Raw genomic sequence first — 20,882 nt, 5'->3', positions numbered from 1 at the left:
GGGGCGTTCAAGGCGAGGACTTTAGCAGCTAGGCCATGCTGCCGGGTCCAAATTCATAGTATTCTTTTGGTCATGCATTTAATGTGAATATTTTCACATTTTAAAAAACACATAACTGCACATTTTGGATTCATTTTCTAGGTAGTTATCTTACTGTTTATTACTCATTTTCCAGTTACAGAAAATCACACACACTCCTTTATGTGGCACCAAAGAGTAAACCGCTCTGTTTTACTTCCATTTTACTAAAATGTGATATATAGTCAACATCTCAACTTACAATATAATGTTTGTAATTTGCTTAGTGTGGAGGCCAGACAGTAACATCTTCCTACAAACACTCCAGTCACTCCAGGAAGAGGTTCAGGATTCAGTGCATGTCATGACTAACCATGCTAGGCAGATGCTCTTAGGCTGAGGTAACTCCTTGAGAAATTTTGAAGTCATGTCTTTTCAAAATAATAGGTTCACTCTTTATCAATTGAAGGAAGGAAAAGAAAAGCTTATTTGCCATCTTGTTAAAGGATTATATTTTAAAGACTCTGAAGCATTACTACTAATTAGTAAAACATGTTTTAAGAAAAATCTTATTCTTTGCTTCTTCGCTACTATGATCTATAGTCATATTTGGGTGTATGTGTATATACCTATATATAATTGATACTAAACTAGAAATAAAACAAACAGAAAAGGATTTAAAAGTTGAATTATCTTGGAGAAAATATGACCCTCCTAGAAGATGACCTTCATATCAAATGGCAAGCCTTTGACTCCACATCAATTGCTGCACTCATTAAAATGTTAAAACTAGGTGCACCATTCAGATGAAAGCCAAGTTGCTCTTCATTACTAACATCCTCCTGTTGGGTGCTACTGAGAGTTTAGAAATTTATCTTTCATGCAATGCACTTGATATTTTCAAATTAACTTACCTTCTTTGAGTGAGCTAGGTGTAAATGAGTTTTATTAAAATTAATGCTCTTCCGCACAGTTCAAATACAAGCTGCAATGGATTCTTCTAGTGTTACCAACATTTTCAGATATTGCCCCTTTTTGCCTCTTTTTGCTATAAAGGACATCACTGGATTTGTACTGAGAGCAATTTGAAACGAACCTGGTTTGCCAGTATAGCTTGGACAAGACAGGTAGAATATATTATACAGCTTTGGGAAATTTTTGTGGCCTTTAGTGTGCATTTTTTCTGATGGTCTTCCTGTTTTTGTGATGGGAAAGATTCTTCAGAGTGTATTGCGTGTAGGAAGAAGGACTGTCCTCATGAATGCAAGTGTAGGAGCAATGCAGTTGTGGGAACTCTGCACTGGGAGTCTTGGTCTCTTCTCATCTGTGGCTATGAGAAGCTCCCCAGCCTCAAGGTTTACAATTCACACCGTAGATTCAGCTCAGCAAATGTTTGCTGCATTAAGGTTTGGGACATAAGAATTCCATGATAAGGCTATCCCACTCCTTCCAACTATCACATCACTGAATGCTAGTTTTTCGTGAAAGATGTATATATTGTTATTGGAAAGTTCAATATACAAAGAGGAAAGACAGAGAGGAAGATCTTCTGTCTCATGAATCACTCCCTAGTGACCTCAGCAGCTGGAGCTGCGCCAATCCGAAGCCAGGAGCCTGAAGTCTCTTCTGGGTCCCAATGTTTTGGGCCATCCTTGACTGCTTTTTAAGGCCACAAGCATGGAGTTGGATGGGAAGCAGAGCCACCAGGATTAGAACTGCCACCTATATGAGATCCTGGTTTGTTCAAGGATAGGCTACTGCGCTGGGCCACGAAAGCCCCCAAATCTAATCATTTAATATTACATGTTAAATTCCAGTACCTATCTAGTGGGAATTGGCTGTCCTCCAAACATTAACATACATGCACTGATTATCAACAAAGAATAATCCAAATTGTAAATGAACTAGTATACTTAAATTTATTTTGTATAATCATCTTAGTCACAGTTCTTAAAGTTGGAAAGTTAGAATCAGGGTGCTAGCAGATTTTGTCATGTAAAGATTTGCTTTCTGTTGAATAGAGAAGACCTCCAACTACATCCTCCCTTGGTGGGAAGGGCAGGCAAGCTTTGCTTTTCTTATAAAGGCACTGATCTCATCCAGACTCTGTCTTCCATTCCTAAACATTCTCCAAAGGCCTTTGCTCATCAGACCTGATATTAGGATTTCAGTATATCAACTTGACACAGTTAGGTGGCGTGAGTGGTGGGGAAACACAAATATTAAAGAGTTAGCAACCATCAGAATTAAAGAAAATTAAGTGCTCATTCAATAGAGTGACTTCTCAAAAGTAAAACTTCCTTGAAAATAGGAACTTATTACATAATATATGTCCTATGATTTAAAAAAATGAATTTTATTTGAACAGTAAAATTATACAGAGTGAGAAGAGATAAATAGAGAATATCCTATCCAGTGGTTTGTTCCCCAAAAAGCTACAATGGTAGGAGCTGGACCAGTCTGCAGCCAGAAACCAGGAACTTCTTCCGGGTATCCTACGTGGGTTCGAGTGCTCAAGGACTTTGACTTGGCCTCACCTTCTCTACCTTCCAGGCCATTAGCAGGGAGCTGGGTTGGAAGTGGAGGCTCCTCAACTTAAACTGATGTTCATAGGGGATGCTGGCACCACAGACAGAGGCTTAGTTTGCTGTGCCAAGGATCCAGCCCCTACTTTTACATTAAATATGTGAATATAGTAGATACATCTGGGATGGCATGCAGCACAGTGGCTAAAATCCTCATCTTGCATGTGCTGGGATCCCATATGGGTTCCAGTTCATGTCCCAGCTGCTCTACTTCCCATTCAGCTTCCAGCTTATGGTCTGGGAAAGCAATAGAAGATGGCCTAAAGTCTTGGAGTCCCATAGCTGCATGGGTGACCTAGAGGAAGCTCATTGCTCCTGGCTCCAGATCAGCTGAGCTCTGGCTATTTTAGCCACTTAGGGAGTAAACCAGCAGAACGAAAATCTTTCTTTTTTATCTGCTTCTCTCTGTGTATCTGCCTTTCCACTAAAAATACAGAATTCTTTAAATACATACATATGTGTGTGTGTGTGTATTTTGTGTGTATATATGAGCAATGGCATCTTGTATTAATGGCTGTAAGATAGCTACTCTAATTAGCACCACACTAAACAAAGGTTTATTTGAAATGAATTTTCTAAAATCTGCTTTGACTGCCTTAATATGCTCTTTTCTTTCATTGTGCTGTTGGGACCTTAATTTTTATTCAGTAATAAAATAATTATCAGGATTCCCATGAAGCTTACTCTGAAAATTGCTAAGTTATCTACCAGCAGGCATTCCATTTCTTCCACCCACTATGCAATGTGTGTTTAGTCCCGGTTCAAGGAAAATCAAATATAATCAATAGAAAATATAAAAATTAGTGTAAAGCAAAAATTCAGTCTCAGAAACAAAACCTGAAATATTAATAACATTGGTTAATTAGCTTGATTTAATTTCACTATAACTTTCATGATGTTCAGGATATAGTCCCATTATATTCAACCTCAATACAATGAATGGAATAAGAAACCATGAGGATATATATTCATATATATATGTGTGTGTGTGTATCATATATATGATTTGAAGTTCAAAAGATATATAAACAAATCAATTGAAGATGCAAGAGGAAAATTCATTATGTATTATCAAAATTATCTAATATTTCTTAAATGAAATAACATCATCAAAACAATCTATTAAATAAAATTTAAACAGCAATACAGCTGTAGTTAGAGCCCAAGAGAATAGCACAGAAACAGTAGGGAAGGAAAAATGCTAAGCCATCATAGTTTTAAATTTTTTTGAACTGTAGTCACAAATTTAATAATTTCAAAAAATTATATAATCCCAAGAAAAATAAATGTGAAGAAATTTGCATCTGGTCTCATAATAAAAGGGTGTAAAATCACAGAGTCAGAATCTGGAAAAGAACCAATGGAAAATGACCTATCACATATGCAAGAATTGTAATCCAAACAACTACAGAGTTCTTAACAAATTTTGTAACTCAGTGGTATAATAATGATAATTAAAAAGAAAATGGGATGAGATGAATGAAATACAGAAGAAACGGTCATGATTTGACAAAAACCCTGAAAATTATCCAATCTGTAGAACCAAGGGGAAAAGTAATCAAACAAAATTAATAAGTCTATGATTTGGGGGTCAATTAAAATTTGTTTGGCTAATTGTAAATATAGCCCCAGAAAGAGAGCAGGGTAAATATAGGATTCTTGCCCAGGATGCTAGCTTGGACAGGGGCAGCTGGGAGCCCATAGGGACCTGTGGTTGTGAGCTTGCGGGTAGGAGTTGGGAACATAGCACCGGTGGGAATATGGGGTCCTGGGAGCTCACCTCTAGGCAGGTGGAGTGCACCTGGGGATTTTCCCATGTGCTTGGTCCTGGGTGAGGATATGGGAGAGCAGAGCCCCAGGTCAGCGTGCTGTCCAGGTGTACTGATGGATCAGGTCTGGGGAGCCTCAATGAACCTGGATCTTTGATGTGTGGAAGGATAAGGCACCAGGCCAGCCCATGTGTCAGGAGCCCAAGACTCTGGTGGGATTAGAGAGCTTTGGATCAGCACACAATCTGTGGGGCTTCCAAAGGCTGGGTTGAAGAACCCATGCATTCCTGGACACAAGAATTGCGGATTGAATAGGGAAAGGAGCAAGGGGATATGGGGTAGGAAGGGCCACCATGGAATATCTTGCAGATGAAGACAGACTCCTGAGAGATTCCCAATGACAACAAGGCCACTGTACTTGCAGGTATGTGAGGGAACTGAAACTTGGTGTTTTGGAGGGGAGACTGGAAGACCTTTATGGGTCAGACCGATGGACCAGCCCACATGGGAGACCTGAGTTTGGCTTATTAGAATGGATCATTGATGACCACCACATGCTGCCCACATGAAAGCTAGGGCTGGGGGCCTGCCTGGCAAGGACACATCCTAGCACCTGACAGTGAGTGTTGAAACATGGGACAGGTCACATTGTTCTGGGCCATGACACCAACCAGCATGCAAGAGAACCAGGTCCAGGGGTAGATTCTTTGGAGGATATGTGTGCCTAACCTTATGGAAGTACAAGTCCTGCTGGTTGGCTTGAGAGTTGGGGTAGTGATGGGCTGAGAACCCGCCGACACTCATGGGTACTGGAGCTGAGAACAGGCTGGTTAGCTCCAGGCTGCAGCACCTGCATGGGAAACCTCAAAAAGGATTTGGGGCAGGCCAGGCCACAGCATCCACTAGCTCATAAATAGGCTGGGACGGAGGGGTCAGGCTATGTCAGGTAAGGGGCTAGCACCTCATGGCATGTGTGAGATCTGGGTTTGGGAGTTGGCCTAACTGGGGAACTTGGGAAACCCCCCTAGTGTGGCATAGCTCCTGCTGGTGCATGTGGTCCAGGCCTGAGTTTTGGGCAGGCTGGGCAAGGTAGCTCCATCTATTGGCAAGAGTGTGGGTTGGTTTTCCAAGAGGGCAGATCGAGCAGGGCCAGGCAAACCTTAGCCCACTGGTGAGTGCAGAAACCAGGCTGGAGTGCAGATCATGCCAGGCTAGGTTATCGTATTTATTGGTTTACATAAGCCAGGGATGGGAGGAGACTGAGCATGGCTAGGTTGCAGCACCCACTAGGAAGGAAGAGTTGGGGCTAACCAGGTCAAGACAGGATGTAGCATCTGAAGGCAAAGGACAAGACAGGTGAGGGGCTATGCCAAGTTGGGTAGGGGTAACCACTAGCATGTGAGAGATCTGTGGCTTGGAATAGGCCTGGTTGGGAAGCTAAGGGGATGCCCTGGCTGGGTTGTGATTCCCGTGGCTGAGCATTAGGACTAGAGTGTGGACTTCAGTCTGGTCTGAACATGGTTGCAGTGTTCTTTAACATGGTGTGGACTGGTTCTAGGATGTGCCAGACTGAGCTTGACTCCAGCACCCACTGGTGCTCATGAGAACCAGGGTAGGTGTAGGATAGGCTGGATTAGATCTCTACCCCCTGCAGAGCCACATGTGAGCTGTGTTGGAGTGTGGACCAGGCTTGGTGGGGATATAGCATCCAACACAAGAACTGGAAAGTGTGAGGGTTGGTCAGAAAAGCCAGTTCCTGTAGCACAGAAGGTAGACTAAGTAGGGCTGGCCTATGGACCCACACATGTGCACAAGATCTGGCACTGGGAGAGATTCTGATGGAGGAGCTTGGGGAACTTCTCTATTGGGATACAATCACTACAGAACCAAAATAGGGAGCTGCCCAGACTAGGCCAGGATACCCATTGGCATAGATTGGCTTAGGTGTTGGGCAAGGTAGGCTGGGTCAGATCATATTACCTACTGACAAATTCAAGAGCAAGGATAGAGTGTGGGTCAGGCTAGGTAAGGTTGCAATATTAGCCAGTTCAAATTAGGGCTGAGAATGGGGGTTGGATGTGTTGGGGTAGACTGTAGCCCCCACCAGGGTGAGCTGATATTAGGGGTGGGCCGGGCCTGGGCAGGCTACAACACTCACTGGCAAATGTCGATATGAGGCAGGCCATGTCATACTGGACCACACCACTGAACCAGCACAAGTGACAGGGTAGGGAATTGAATCCAGTAGGGGGGCTGCGTGAGCCCCCTTATTGGGCCACTACTCTCTCTGGTGAACATGAGAGCTGGGATCAGGGGCAGATCAGATTGGGCAGGACTACAGTACTTCATGGCCTATATTTGAGCTGGATCAGGGGAAACCCAGGCTAGATTGACTGCACCTTCTGGTGCATGTATAAGCTAGAGTGGTGTGGGTGGGTTTGGCTTTGCTAAAGCATCAACTGTCAGATGCCAGCATGAGGACAAATTCTGTCAGGCTAAACAACAGAACCATTTGGAGAGTGCAAGATCCAGGAGTGGGAGTGGGCCCATTAGGGAAACAGTGGGTATCTCCCTCTTGGGTTGCCATTCCTGCTAGCGAGCATGATAACCAGGACTAGGGGCAGGCATGGCTAGACAGATGGTGACTGGATAGTGGAACTGGTTGGGATGAATTAGGCTTCAATGCCATTGACATGTACAAGCATGAATGGGATGTGGGACAGAATGGACCAGTCTGCTGTACATACTGGCAAGTAAGGGAACCAGGGCAGGGGGCAGGCCAGAACCGCCAGACTCAGAACTCCAACCATGGAGAGAATTCCAGTTTCCACGGTCTGACTGTGGAATACATGCGTTAGAGGTGAGCCTCTTCGATGGCTTAGAAGGAGCAGTGGACAGCATACCCAGATGTACATGGAAGATATGGCGGTATATTAGAGCCTGCAGTGGACACTTGGTATCATAACAGAGGAAGGAGGACAGAACACATTGATCAACTACCCCAACCAAGCGTTTGCATTGAATATCTGTGCAAACAGACTCTAAGGTGAACTAAGTCAGCCAGTGAATTATGGGGAGATTTCATTGTGACTGGAGTGGCAGGATCAACAGCAGTTCAGAATTGTTGAACTATCAAAGTCGCCTGAGTAGAACCCTTGGAGCATGCCCCACATCGGGGACCCTGGGATGGTTTGGAGGGTGGGTGTGGCTTCTCCCATTTTTAGCCTCCTTTCCCCAGAGCTGGAAGGAAAAAAGAGAATGTGGAAACAATGGTCTCACCCATTTTCCTATAGCCTTTGATCCTTCGCATCCTAATCAACTATGTAAACATCATCAAAAAATAAAATATAGAATATAGGAAATATGTTTTAGTAAATAGTAACAAGATCTCCCAATCTGATGATAACCTTAACTTACTGATATGAGAAATTCAACAAATTCTAATAAAGTTAGACATAAAAAAAAATCCCAAACAACATCATGGATAAATTTACATAAGTTAATTATGAAGAGAAAATAATTAAAATCAAAAAAGAGTATGCTAAACAGTGACAAAGTGACCAGAAGTAATGGAACATTGTTTAGAGCACCATGGGTGGGTAGATAGACAAGTTATAAAAACAGCCAAAAAAAGTGTTTAATGCTGAATTCTAAACCCATTCAAACAATTATTCAAAATAATATTATTCTTAGACTTTTTAAAATGCAGCTAAACAAAATTGCCACCAGCATATCCCCATGTAACACAAGAGCTTGTACTTCTATTTGAAAGACAAATCAAAATGAAAGGTAACGGTAAAACTCAGCTATTTCTCTATTTAAAAAAAATTAAATGCCTACATAAAATAATCTCTAGTCTATGACACTGGATCTTTGCAATATATGTAACATGAGAAAAGAACCCGCTAAATAGAATTACATTGAAAGGTTTTTACACTTATACAGTGGGAAATAGTATAATATTAATTCAAAGCCAACTTGGATGAGTTAAGTATCCTGTGTACTTCATAAAGTAGCTAGTAAGAAATAATGAAAATACAAAGAAGAGACATCTGGAGAACTAAAAACCACGTGGAATAAGTAACATGATATAGTACAATATAGTGTCCTATTTCCTAAGAAGGCAGAATAATGAAAAAATAATAGTGTAGAAACATAAAATAATAACCACAACAAGGAAATAATGAGAGGATTGAAAGGAAAGTTCTGTTGCTTTGTCATTAGAGCATTTGAAGGTATGCCTGGTTTTCTAGTTGTTTCATAAAAAAAGGGATGTGAGTGTTATCAAATGTTATTCCGTTGATATGATTTCTGACAACTACTGATTTGCAAAACCAATCCATTATTGCATCTCTGGGAGAAATCTCACCTGATTGTGTTGAATGATCTGTTCTATGCAGGGTTGGATTCTATTTACACTATTTTGTTGAGAATTTTTGCATCTAAGTTCATGAAAGGTATGTTTTCAGTTTTCTTTTGTGTTGCTGTGTGTGGGAGATCACCCCTGGATCTCTGCTTGGCTTTGTGGGAGGTCATAGGCACATGGCACACCACCTCCCTGGGGGAAGCCCCTGATAGTGCTTTCAGCTAATTGAGACCTCCACCTGGCCTGTTCACTGGCCACACAGGCAAGGGCTGTGGGTTGCACCCCAGTCTCTCTTCTCTGTCCTTGAATGAGCTGTGCTGGAACTTCCTGGATAATCAACTCTGGGAAGTCAGGTGCGACCCATGTTACCTGCCAGCCTACCTGGTGGGCTTAACCCACAGCCTACCTGCCAGTCTTGAGTGTTGTATGTGATCTGTGACATGATTGGAGGGTCTAGAAAGATAGATATACCTTCTAGCCAATTATGGTACTGTTTTGTGGAAGGACTGTTGGAAAATGCCCCCTGCCTTCCCCTATATTTGTCTATATAAATTTGTGCTTTTACTACAATAAATGGATATGCCACCAAACTGTCTCCAGTGTTTTTTGCAGCTGCTGAACACCGCTGCCTAACCCCCTCAGTGGTCGCTAGGGCCTGCTGGTTAGGAAACCACTGAAGAATTGTGTCTTGGTTAAGGTTGGGTGTCAAAGATGCTAGCCTCATAAAGAGTTGGGCAAAGTTTCATCATGCTCAGGATTATTTGGAATAGTTTAAAACCACTGTAGAATTCAGTAGTGAATGCATGAGATCCTGGTTTTGCCTTGTTACTGTTTCAATGTCATTGCTTCCTCTGGGTAAGATTCTCTATTTTTACTTAATCCTGGCAAGCTATGTGTGTTCAGGAATTTATCCATTTGTTTTTTTTTTTTTTTATTTTTTTTAAAAGATTTTATTGTTATTGGAAAGCCGGATATACAGAGAGGAGGAGAGACAGAGAGGAAGATCTTCCATCCGATGTTTCACTCCCCAAGTGAGCCGCAAAGGGCCGGTACGCGCCGATCCGATGCCGGGACCAGGAACCTCTTCCGGGTCTCCCACGCGGGTGCAGGGTCCCAATGCATTGGGCCGTCCTCGACTGCTCTCCCAGGCCACAAGCAGGGAGCTGGATGGGAAGTGGAGCTGCAGGGATTAGAACCGGCGCCCATATGGGATCCCGGGGCTTTCAAGGCGAGGACTTTAGCCGCTAGGCCACACCGCCGGGCCCTATCCATTTTTTTTTTCTTTTTTTTAAATTTAATTATTTATTATTTAACTTCATTAATTACATTATATTATGTGACACAGTTACATAGATACTTGGGTTCTCCCACCCCTCCCTAAACCCTCCCACCATGGTGGATTCCTCCACCTTGTTGCATAACCACAGCTCAAGTTCAGTTGAGATTCCCCCATTGCAAGCGTATACCAAACACAGAGTCCAGCATCTTATTGTCCAGTCAAGTTCAACGGCTTCTTACGTATACCCTCTCTGGTCTGAAGACAGAGCTAGCAGAGTATCACCCCAGTCAATTGAAAGCTCCAACATACCATCAGCAAAAATTTACATCATTATGGAATTAATTGACATAGTAATGAGTAACCAATATGTTAAAAGTAAATGCGAGTTCCTATCCATTTGTTTTAAGATTTGAAATTCACTACCACATAGTTGTTCCTGGCAGTTTCACATGATCTTTGCTATTTCAGTGGTGTCAGGTTTAAGGTCCCATTATCATCTCTGTTTTTATTTATTTGAGTTTGTGTATTTTTTGTTAGTCTGGCTACAGGTTATCTATAAATTTAATTTTACACAAAGAATTTTTTTGCTTTTTTATTTTTTGAGTTTTAAAAATTTGTTTCAATGCCATTTAGTTCAGCTTTGATTCTTTTTCTTTTTAAAGATTTATTTACTGGGGACTCGCAAGATGGCCGACATAGGAAGATGGATGTGAGGGAGCTCACAGACAGAGAGGGATAGAACGCGACAAAAGCGTAAGTGGAGCAGCATAGACCTGCAGGGAGAGGAGCGTGAAGTTACCAGGACAGTGTGGAGCCAAAAAAATCCACAAAATTCGGAAGAGCAACCAGGAAAACAAACGAGACAAGGCAGGGAAGACGGTGTTCCGCTCCAGACCTGCTGAGTCACAGCCGCTGGGAGCCGCGCCGGGAGCCGCGCCGGGAGCCGCGCCGGGAGCCGCGCTGGGAGCCGCGCCGGGAGCCGCGCTGGGAGCCGCCCCTGCAGCCGCACGAGACACAGCAGCCACAGAAACCTCCGGCAGCCGCCATACCCGCCACAGACCCTGACCCGCCGCAGCCGCCAGGAGCAGCACCCACGGCAAAAGTCCTCACCAGAGGCAGAGGCAGACTGCAAGAACTTGAGGTTTGAGGGAGCTGGGTAGGGGCAGCAGTGGGTCGGAGGCTCCGGGAGTTAACTCTCCAGCGGCAGGCACAGACCCTGAACATCCTTGGTACTCATCTCCCCACCCCTCCACCCGCCCCCCCCCCCCCCCCCCCGGCGACTCCAGCCTCTGGGGACACAAGGCAAGTGCCTTAAAACTGCCAAAACTGTCTTGGAGTTGACGCACAGCGGTCCTGTGCGCTGAGGAGAAAGGCAGAAGGCACACTGAATACTCCCCCGTGCCTTGCAGACTGGCACACAGCTAGGCGGTACTGATCCACAGGAACCCACACCTCTGGACTGTGCGGACCCGGGTGTGCCTCTGGGCTGGGCGGTCCTGTGCAAGCGCTGGGGCGGTCCCCTGCACTCGGGTGGGCGGTCCCGTGCTGCTGGGGTGGGCGCTTCTAGAGAGCATCTGGAACAACCCACGCCCTACAGTCCTGTGCTTGGAAAACACACCAGGAGGGCACTGCGGACCCGCGTGCAGGAGGCGTTCCCAAAGAGCGCCTGGAACCTCCACGCCCTGCAGTCCCTGACACTGGGGACACACTGAGAAAGCACCTAGAATCCTCTGTGCCCTGTGTTCCTGCGCAAAGGGGGCGCACACAGAGTGCCTTCATTCCCCCACGTCCTGTGGTCTCATACGTGTAGGGGACAAGCTGAGAGTGCGCTTTGAGTCTGCTGGGCCTTGGAAGTGGCGCCCTGTGGTCCAGTGTACTGGAGACGCACCAAAAGTGCCTTGAAAATTCCCGCACCCTGCTACTCCACGCCTGCACGCTCGGATCTCTACAGGATAGCGCTTGGAGACCCCTCAGCAAGCTGGTGCCTGGGTCTCTCAAAAACAAACACTAGACTAGGGTGAGAATCCAACAACACCTTGGGCCACAAATATGGGAAGAAATAAGAGAGTTAGTGACGTAGACACAGCTTGCTCCGCCCCAAAAAGCCACCATAAAGCTTGGTCAATCGCAGAGATTACAGATGAAGAAATTGAAGACGTCTCTGATAAGGAGTTCAGAAAAATAATTATAAAACTCTTCAGAGACAATGAAAAGCGATGGGACGAGCTCAAAGATTTTAAAAACCACATAGTCACAGAAACAAAATCGCTCAAAAACGAGATCCTAGACTTGAAGAACAAAGTTGAGAGCTTAGGCAACAGAATTACAGCAGCAGAAGACAGGATATCCGACTTGGAAGATTCCCAGAATGAAAACAGGCAGATTATTAACCAACTAGAGTCACAACTACACAAGGCAACCAAGACGATCCAAGAGATGAACGACAACATCAAGAAGTCAAATATCAGAATAATGGGGCTCCCAGAAGGAGTGGAAAGAGAGACAGGCATACAACCAGTACTTGAGGAAATTATGCAGGAGAACTTCCAAAATACCTGGAACATGAACCCAATCCAAATTCAGGAAGGCCAGAGGACTCCCCACAGGGTGGACCCAAAACGATCCTCCCCAAGACACGTGGTAATCAAGCTACCCTCCAATGAATACAAAGAAAGAATCCTAAGGTTAGCACGAACCAAAGAGAAGCTTACATTTAGGGGCAGGACCATCAGAATCACTGCCGACTTCTCAGAACAGACGCTCCAGGCAAGAAGGGAGTGGAACAAAATCTTTCAAGTACTGAAAGAGAACAACTGTCAACCAAGAATACTCTACCCAGCAAAGATTTCATTTGTATACGAGAACGAAACTAGATACTTCCACAGCAAAGAGAAATTAGAAGAATATGCCAACACAAAACCAACTCTACAAAATCTCCTTAGAAATGCGCTACTCCCAGAGAAAAAGGAAGCAAGCCATAAGCAAGGATGGCAATCAGGGAGATCTCAATAAAGTCCATCCACAGAAACGACAATCAATTACCAACAACCTCAAAAACACAGGCATATGTCACGGCAAAATTATAATTTCTCAATATTAACCCTCAATACAAATGGCTTAAATTCATCACTCAAAAGGCACCGATTAGCAGACTGGGTTAAAAATCAGGACCCAACTATATGCTGCTTGCAAGAAACACATCTAACCAGAAGGAACTTCAGGAAACTTAAAGTGAAAGGGTGGAAACAAATATTCCATGCCAATGGACGAGAAAAAAAGGCTGGTGTGGCAGTCCTATTCTCAGATGATACGGACTTCAAAGTAACAAATGTCAAAAAGGATAGGGAAGGGCGCTACATCTTCTTGAAAGGGAGGATCCAACAAGAACCAATCGCCATTCTTAACATTTATGCTCCTAGCCCGGATGCACCCAGCTACGTGAAACAACTACTTTTGGACTTAAAGGGAGACATAGATGAACATACGATAATTCTGGGAGACCTGAACACCCCACTAACACCAATAGATAGATCAACGCAGCAAAAGCTCAACAGAGAAACCACAGATCTCACACACACTATAGAACAACTGGACCTAGTAGACGTCTATAGAATATTTCATCCTAAGGCCACAGACTACACCTTCTTCTCAGCAGTGCATGGCACCTTCTCCAGGATAGACCACATAATAGGACACAAAGCAAGTTTAACTAATTACAAAAATATCAGAATCGTACCATGTACCTTCTCAGACCATCACGGAGTGAAACTGGAAATCAACAACTCAAAATGTCCCAGGAAACATGTAAACTCCTGGAGGCTGAACAATATGCTATTAAACGAACAATGGGTTAGAGAAGAAATTAAAGACGAGATCAAAAAATTTATGGAAATCAACGAAAACCCAGATACAAAAGTCCAAAACTTATGGGACACCGCCAAAGCAGTGTTGCGTGGTAAGTTTATTGCAATAAGCGCGCACGTCAAAGCCCAAGAAAGGCAACAAATGCAAGAATTAAGGACACACCTCCAGGAACTGGAAAAGCAACAGCAGAAAGACCCCACAAACAAGAGGAAACAAGAAATTATCAAAACAAGACAAGAACTAAACCAGAAAGAAATTAAAAAAACCATTCAGAAAATAAATGAATCAAAAAGCTGGTTCCTTGAGAGGATAAACAAAATAGATACCCCATTGGCCCGATTGACAAAGAAAAAACAAGACAAAGCAAGAATTAGCAGTATCAAAGATGAAAAAGGCAACATAACAACAGACGCTACTACCATTAAGGAAATAATTAGAAATTATTACAAAGAACTATATGCCAACAAATTCGATAATCACTTGGAAATGGAAAGATTCCTAGACTCCCACCACTTACCAAAACTCACCCCAGAAGCAACAGAAGACCTGAATAAACCCATTACTGAATCAGAGATAGAATCAGTGATTAAAGAGCTCCCAACAAAGAAAAGCCCAGGCCCAGATGGTTTTACCACAGAATTCTACAAAACATTCCAACCAGAGCTAACCCCAATCCTTTACAAGCTCTTCAAAACAATAGAAAAGGAAGCAACTCTTCCAAACTCATTCTATGAAGCCAATATCACCTTAATCCCCAAACCGAATAGAGAATTAACAGAGAAGGAAAACTACAGACCGATCTCCCTGATGAACGTTGACGCTAAGATTCTCAACAAAATCCTAGCCAATAGAATACAAAAAAAACATCAGACAGATCATCCACCCAGACCAAGTAGGTTTCATCCAGGGAATGCAGGGATGGTTCAACATAAGAAAATCCATAAATGTGATACATCACATCCAAAAACTGAAAAACAAAAACCATATAATAGTATCAATAGATGCAGAAAAAGCCTTCGACAAAATTCAACACCCCTTCATGTTAAAAACCCTAACCAGGGTGGGGATAGAAGGAACAATCCACAACATAATCAAAGCAATATATGAAAAACCCAATGCCAGCATCATACTAAATGGAGAAAAACTGGATCCCTTCCCACTGAGATCTGGAACAAGACAAGGCTGCCCACTATCACCACTGCTATTCAATATAGTCCTAGAGGTACTTGCAGAAGCCATAAGACAAGACAAAGAAATCAAAGGAATCCAAATTGGAAATGAAGAAGTCAAGCTTTCACTATTCGCAGACGACATGATTCTCTACATAGAAGAACCAAAAAACTCAATACAAAGACTCCTAGAACTCATACGAGAATTTGGCAGAGTGGCAGGATACAAGATAAATGAACAAAAATCAACAGCCATGGTGTATGCAAATGGCCGCAAGATGGAAGAAGATCTAACCAACAAGCTACCATTCAAAATAACAGAGAAAAGCATGAAATATCTGGGAATAAATTTAACCAAAAGCGTAGATGACCTTTATGAAGAAAATTACAAAACACTCAAAAATCAAATAGAACAAGACCTCGAAAGATGGAACAACATCCCATGCTCCTGGATAGGCAAAATTAATATCATCAAAATGTCTATACTACCAAAAGCAATATATACATTCAATGCAATCCCAATCAAATTACCCACAGCATTCTTCATCGAACTGGAAAAAATGATACACAGATTCATCTGGAAACACAAAAAACCACGAATAGCCAGAACCACTCTGAAGAACAGGCACTTAACAGGGGGAATCACAGTACCGGATCTATGGACATACTATAGGGCAGTGGTCATCAAAACAGCCTGGTACTGGCACAAAGATAGAGAGGAAGATCAGTGGAGCAGAATAGAAACAACAGATGGAAACCCACACAGATACAGTCAATTAATCTTCGACAAAAAGACAGACAACAACCCAAGTAAATGGAAAGGTCTGTTCAATAAATGCTGTTGGGACAACTGGTTAATAGCCTGCAGAAACAAAAAGATAGACCCACATCTCTCACCATACACCAAGATCGAATCTAAATGGATAAAAGACCTAAACCTACATCCAGAAACCTTCAAACTTTTGGAAGAAAATGTTGGAAACACACTGCAACACTTAGGGGTAGGCCCTCACTTCCTAAAAAAGACTCCAAATGCAGTAGAAATCGAGACCAAAATAAACAATTGGGACCTCATCAAACTAAAAAGCTTCTGTACAGCTAGAGAAACAATCAATAAAGTAAAAAGGCAACCCACAGAATGGGAGAAGATCTTCGCGCACGACATAGGTGATAGAGGGCTAATCTCCAGAATATACAAAGATCTCCAGAGAAACCAAAACACCAGAACAAACAAATTGCTCAAGAAATGGGCACGGGAAATGGGCAAACACTTCACAAAAGAACAAACCCAAATGGCAAACAAGCATATGAAAAAATGCTCAAGTTCCCTGGCAATAAGGGAAATCCAAATGAAGACAACAATGAGGTACCACCTAACTCCAGTAAGGATGGCACACATACATAATACCACCAACACTTGCTGGCGAGGATGTGGGGAAAAGGGAACCCTTCTCCACTGCTGGTGGGAGTGTAGACTTGTACAGCCTCTATGGGAATCAGTCTGGCGAATACTCAAACAACTGAAAATCAACATACCATATGATCCAGCAATAGCACTCCTTGGGATATATCCAAAACATCTTCTACTCAAGAAACCAACATGCACACCTATGTTCATAGCAGCACAATCTACGATCGCAAAAACCTGGAAGCAGCCAAAATGCCCATCAGTGGAAGACTGGCTAAGAAAGTTATGGTTCATCTACTCCATGGAATACTACTCAGCTATTAAGAAAAACGAAATGCAATTCTTTGTGGACAAATGGGCCCGACTGGAATCCATCATGCTAAGAGAAATGAACCAATCCCAAAAGGTTAAATACCACATGTTTGCCTTAATCTGAGATGAAAAGAGAGCAACTTGGAAGATAGTACCTGTATATTGTAATATTAGTGCAATCTCTTATAACCTGTATCCAATGCAATAAGATAAGGCGATATAATCTATAAACCAACAATTAATGTCAGAATACTTAAGATCTACATCGAAAATCTGTAAAACCTACTATACCCTCAATACGCTATGTTAACCTGTAATGGGGGGGAGTACAGGGAAATCTTTCAGGACCATAAAAAGAGTGAGAAAAAAGTACAATATAGCCTATCAAGATCAAATCTGGTAATTCATAGATAACAGACTCAAAGTGGCACTAAACAACAATAAAACTACTATACCAATGCATGAGGGGGGAATCGGGTGCGATCCTGACAACCTCTTAACAGGAGGTCATGTGCGTGGAGCAGGGAAGCACTCCAGGGTGGAGCAGGTGGTAAGCAGAAAGCCTGGATCCCAACCATGAAGACTCCCAGACCTTCACCACAAACTATTAATATGAGCAACAAGGACTATATCCCAACTGCCAAGGAGGCCACAGGGAATTGGATGCCCTCGGAGGCCGAGTACTCTGAGGTCACCCACCCCCAACCGGAGCTTCCACAGGGGATGGAAGAAGTCCAAACACTACAGTGCAGAAACCAACGTCATCGGAAAGACAACCAGAAGCCCTGAGTGGTCTGCAGAAACAGAAGAACAATAAACGTCCTTCCGGACCAGGGAGGAGAGCTTTCTCTGGTCCGAGACTGGCTCCACCTCTGGACCCCCCCTCCCTCGCAATGACCATCGGGATCGCTTCGAAAACCCCTCACAGCAAACAAACAATCATACAAACTAAAAAAAAAAAAAAAAAAAAAAAACCTAAAATAAATAAACAACAGAAAGTAGAACTTGAAATCTGACAGGAAAGAGCTGGCATGGATTGGCTCATGCCTCGCTGGGTGGGTCACAAAGATTAGTTTTACTCCTCACCATGGTGCTGAGGATTTTCCTGCACACCCCCCCCAAAAAAAAAAAAAAAAAAAAATGTTCTGCACCTAAAATGTTGACATATATCTTGTTAGAGTTACAAGCCAGTCTGGATTATCCTAAAATCTGCCAAGATCAGCAAAATTTTACTTCAACACAACAACTGGCTAAATACTAAGATGAAATGGACACGAAACAGCTGAATGGTGCCTTATGGCCATTTTAAGGTATAGAGCAGCCGGTCCTGTATATGAACTAAATTGAAATGTCAATGAGCTAATCGTAGGTTGTGGCTAGGACTTGTTTTCCTTTTTTTTTTTTTTTTTTTTTTTTTTTTTTTTTCTTTTTAATACACTGGTTACTCAAAACCATGTCAATTCCATAACATTGCAAATTGCTGTTGATGTTATATTGGGACTCTTAATTGACTGTGATGATATTCTGCCAGCTCAAACTTCAGACCAGAAAAGGTCTCCCCAAGAAACTGTTCAACCAATCTGGACAATAAGTAGCTGGACTCTATGCTTGGTATATGTTTGCAATGAAAGAATCTTGATTGAATTTGAACTGTAATACTGCATCAAGGTGGAGGAATCCACCGGGGGGAGGGGAGGGGGAGGGAGGGGGGGATTCCCAGAGCCTATGAAACTGTCACATAATGCAAAATAATTAACAATAAAAAAAAAAAAAAAAAAAAAGATTTATTTACTATATATATAATAAATAATATATATATACAATCTGTCCTAGAAAACATCTTATGTACTGCTGAGAAAAATGTATATTCTGTTAGCATGCATTGCATAGTTATGAAATGCTTATTAGCTTTATCTGTTTAATAGGATGGTTGATCTGTAATGTATCTTGATTGATTTTCTTTATGGTTTATTTATTTTCTTTAGGATTTATTTGTTCATTGATAGCATTCAGTTCCTTTAGATTTAGTAGTATTTGTTATACACACCTGGGTGAGCTAGTGTTGAATATTTATGTCATTGGAATATCTGCTTGCTGAATTAACCCAACTATGTAATGTCTTCTTTGCCCCTTCATATCATTTCTGATATTAAAGCCTGTTTCATCTGCTGTGACCACTGCTATTGCTGCCTATCTCTCTAGTTTCCATTTTCCTGGGAATGTTTCCATGGGCCTGGTCCTTTTATAACATTTAAATTCTGCAGTAGAATTTTTCAAGAGACCATCATTTTTTAAAATATTTATTTAGTTTTTATTGGAAAGTCAGATATACAGAGAGGAGGAGAGACAAAGAGGAAAATCTTTCTGTCCACTGATTCACTCCCCAGGTGGCCACAACAGCTGGAGCTGAGCCAATCTGAAAGCAGGAGCCAGAAGCTATTTTTGGGGGTCTTGCACATTGAGTGCAGGGTCCCAAGGCTTTGGATTGCTCCCAACTACTTTCTCAGGCCAGAAAGGGAGAGAGAAGGGAAGTGGGGCAGCTGGGATTAGAACAGGCACCCATATGAGGTCTTGATGTGTGCAAGGCAAGGACTTTAACCACATGTCTACTGCAATGGGTCTGAGACTATCATTTCTTAAATGTATGGGTTGACACTCCATGAAACATCAATTGGCTGTATGTCTGTGAAATAATTTCTGGGCCATTCTGTTCTGGTCCACTGATCTTTTAGTTTTCATCCAAGAACAATGCTATTTTAATTATAATAGCTTTGTAGTGTACTTTCAAATGAGATACTGTACACCTTCAGCTTGAGGATCGCCCCCTCTGGATCATTTTGGCTATTCTGGCTTATTGTATCAGTTTTCCAACTTTTTTCTGATTTGGTGATATCATTTGCAAGCATAAAAAACATAAGAAAAGGACCAATTAAACTCAAGTTATATAGAAGGAAAGGGATAATTAGATGAAAACATTTAGTTTTTAAATTAAATAGAAAATTACTGTAGCAAACAAAGGCAAACTTTAATTCTTTGTATAGATTGATGTAGATTACTCTCTAGACAAATTAGTCAACTTACCTTACTGAAATGCTTCCAGAATTCTTTTTTTTTCCTAAATTTTATTCCTAAGACTTTCAGTTGTCAGGAAAAATGTCCAAAACATTTTCCGTGCTCTTTATAGAAAGTGGAGTGCTGGTGGCATATAATTCAATGTAAAAATTATGAGCTTTAGTGCTGAATTCATGCAATATCCCTCCTACATAGTTAATTCCCCAATTTCCTTTCTTCATAAACTTATTATGTCATGATATATTTAAATATGGAAAGTTAAACCCGTAACTTGTACTAAAGGACTACGCTATTATGACAACTGGAACAAATCATGGCATAGGAAAATTTGAAGAGAGGAAACGGAGGGAAGGGATGACCCCCTTTGCCTGTAATGCTGCATCATGGAAAACAGTATGCTATAAAAGCTTATACACACTCACATTTAGAATGCTCCTTTGGAACATGAACACTGCAAAAGGTTTGGGAAAATGAAATTAAAGTCTCTTTCTATGGTGTCTAAAATTATTGACAATGATATTTCACCAGCCAGGAAATAATTTCCCAGTTTCAGATAGTGCTTGATGGCTCATAATTTATTTGTATCATTCAAATTATTGATATGTTGCTATATACTGTCACTACTTCACTATTTTTAATAGTGTTGATATTGCAAATCCAAGGATGTGGAGCTCCACTCTTTTTTTTTAATTAAATTTATTCATTAATTACATTGTGTTGTAATTTCATAGGAACTGGGATTCTCCCCACACTTCCCGACATCCTCCCCCCATGGTGGGTTCCTCCACCTTGTTGCGTAACCATAGTTCAAGTTCAGTTGAGATTCCCCCATTGCAAGCATATACCAAGCATAGAGTCCAACATCTTATAGTCCAGTCAAGTCCAACTACTTATTGGGGAGACCCTCTCTGGTCTGAGGGCAGAGCCAGCAGAGTATCATCCCGATCAAGTAAAAGCACTAACATATTATCAGCAACAATTAACATAGTTATGGAATTAATTGACACAGTATTGAGTAGCCAACATGGTAAAAATAAATG

This window comes from Ochotona princeps, chromosome 1 (assembly GCF_030435755.1).
Source record: "Ochotona princeps isolate mOchPri1 chromosome 1, mOchPri1.hap1, whole genome shotgun sequence".
NCBI classification, from domain to species: domain Eukaryota; kingdom Metazoa; phylum Chordata; class Mammalia; order Lagomorpha; family Ochotonidae; genus Ochotona; species Ochotona princeps.
Note: the sequence above shows the minus strand (reverse complement) of the source record.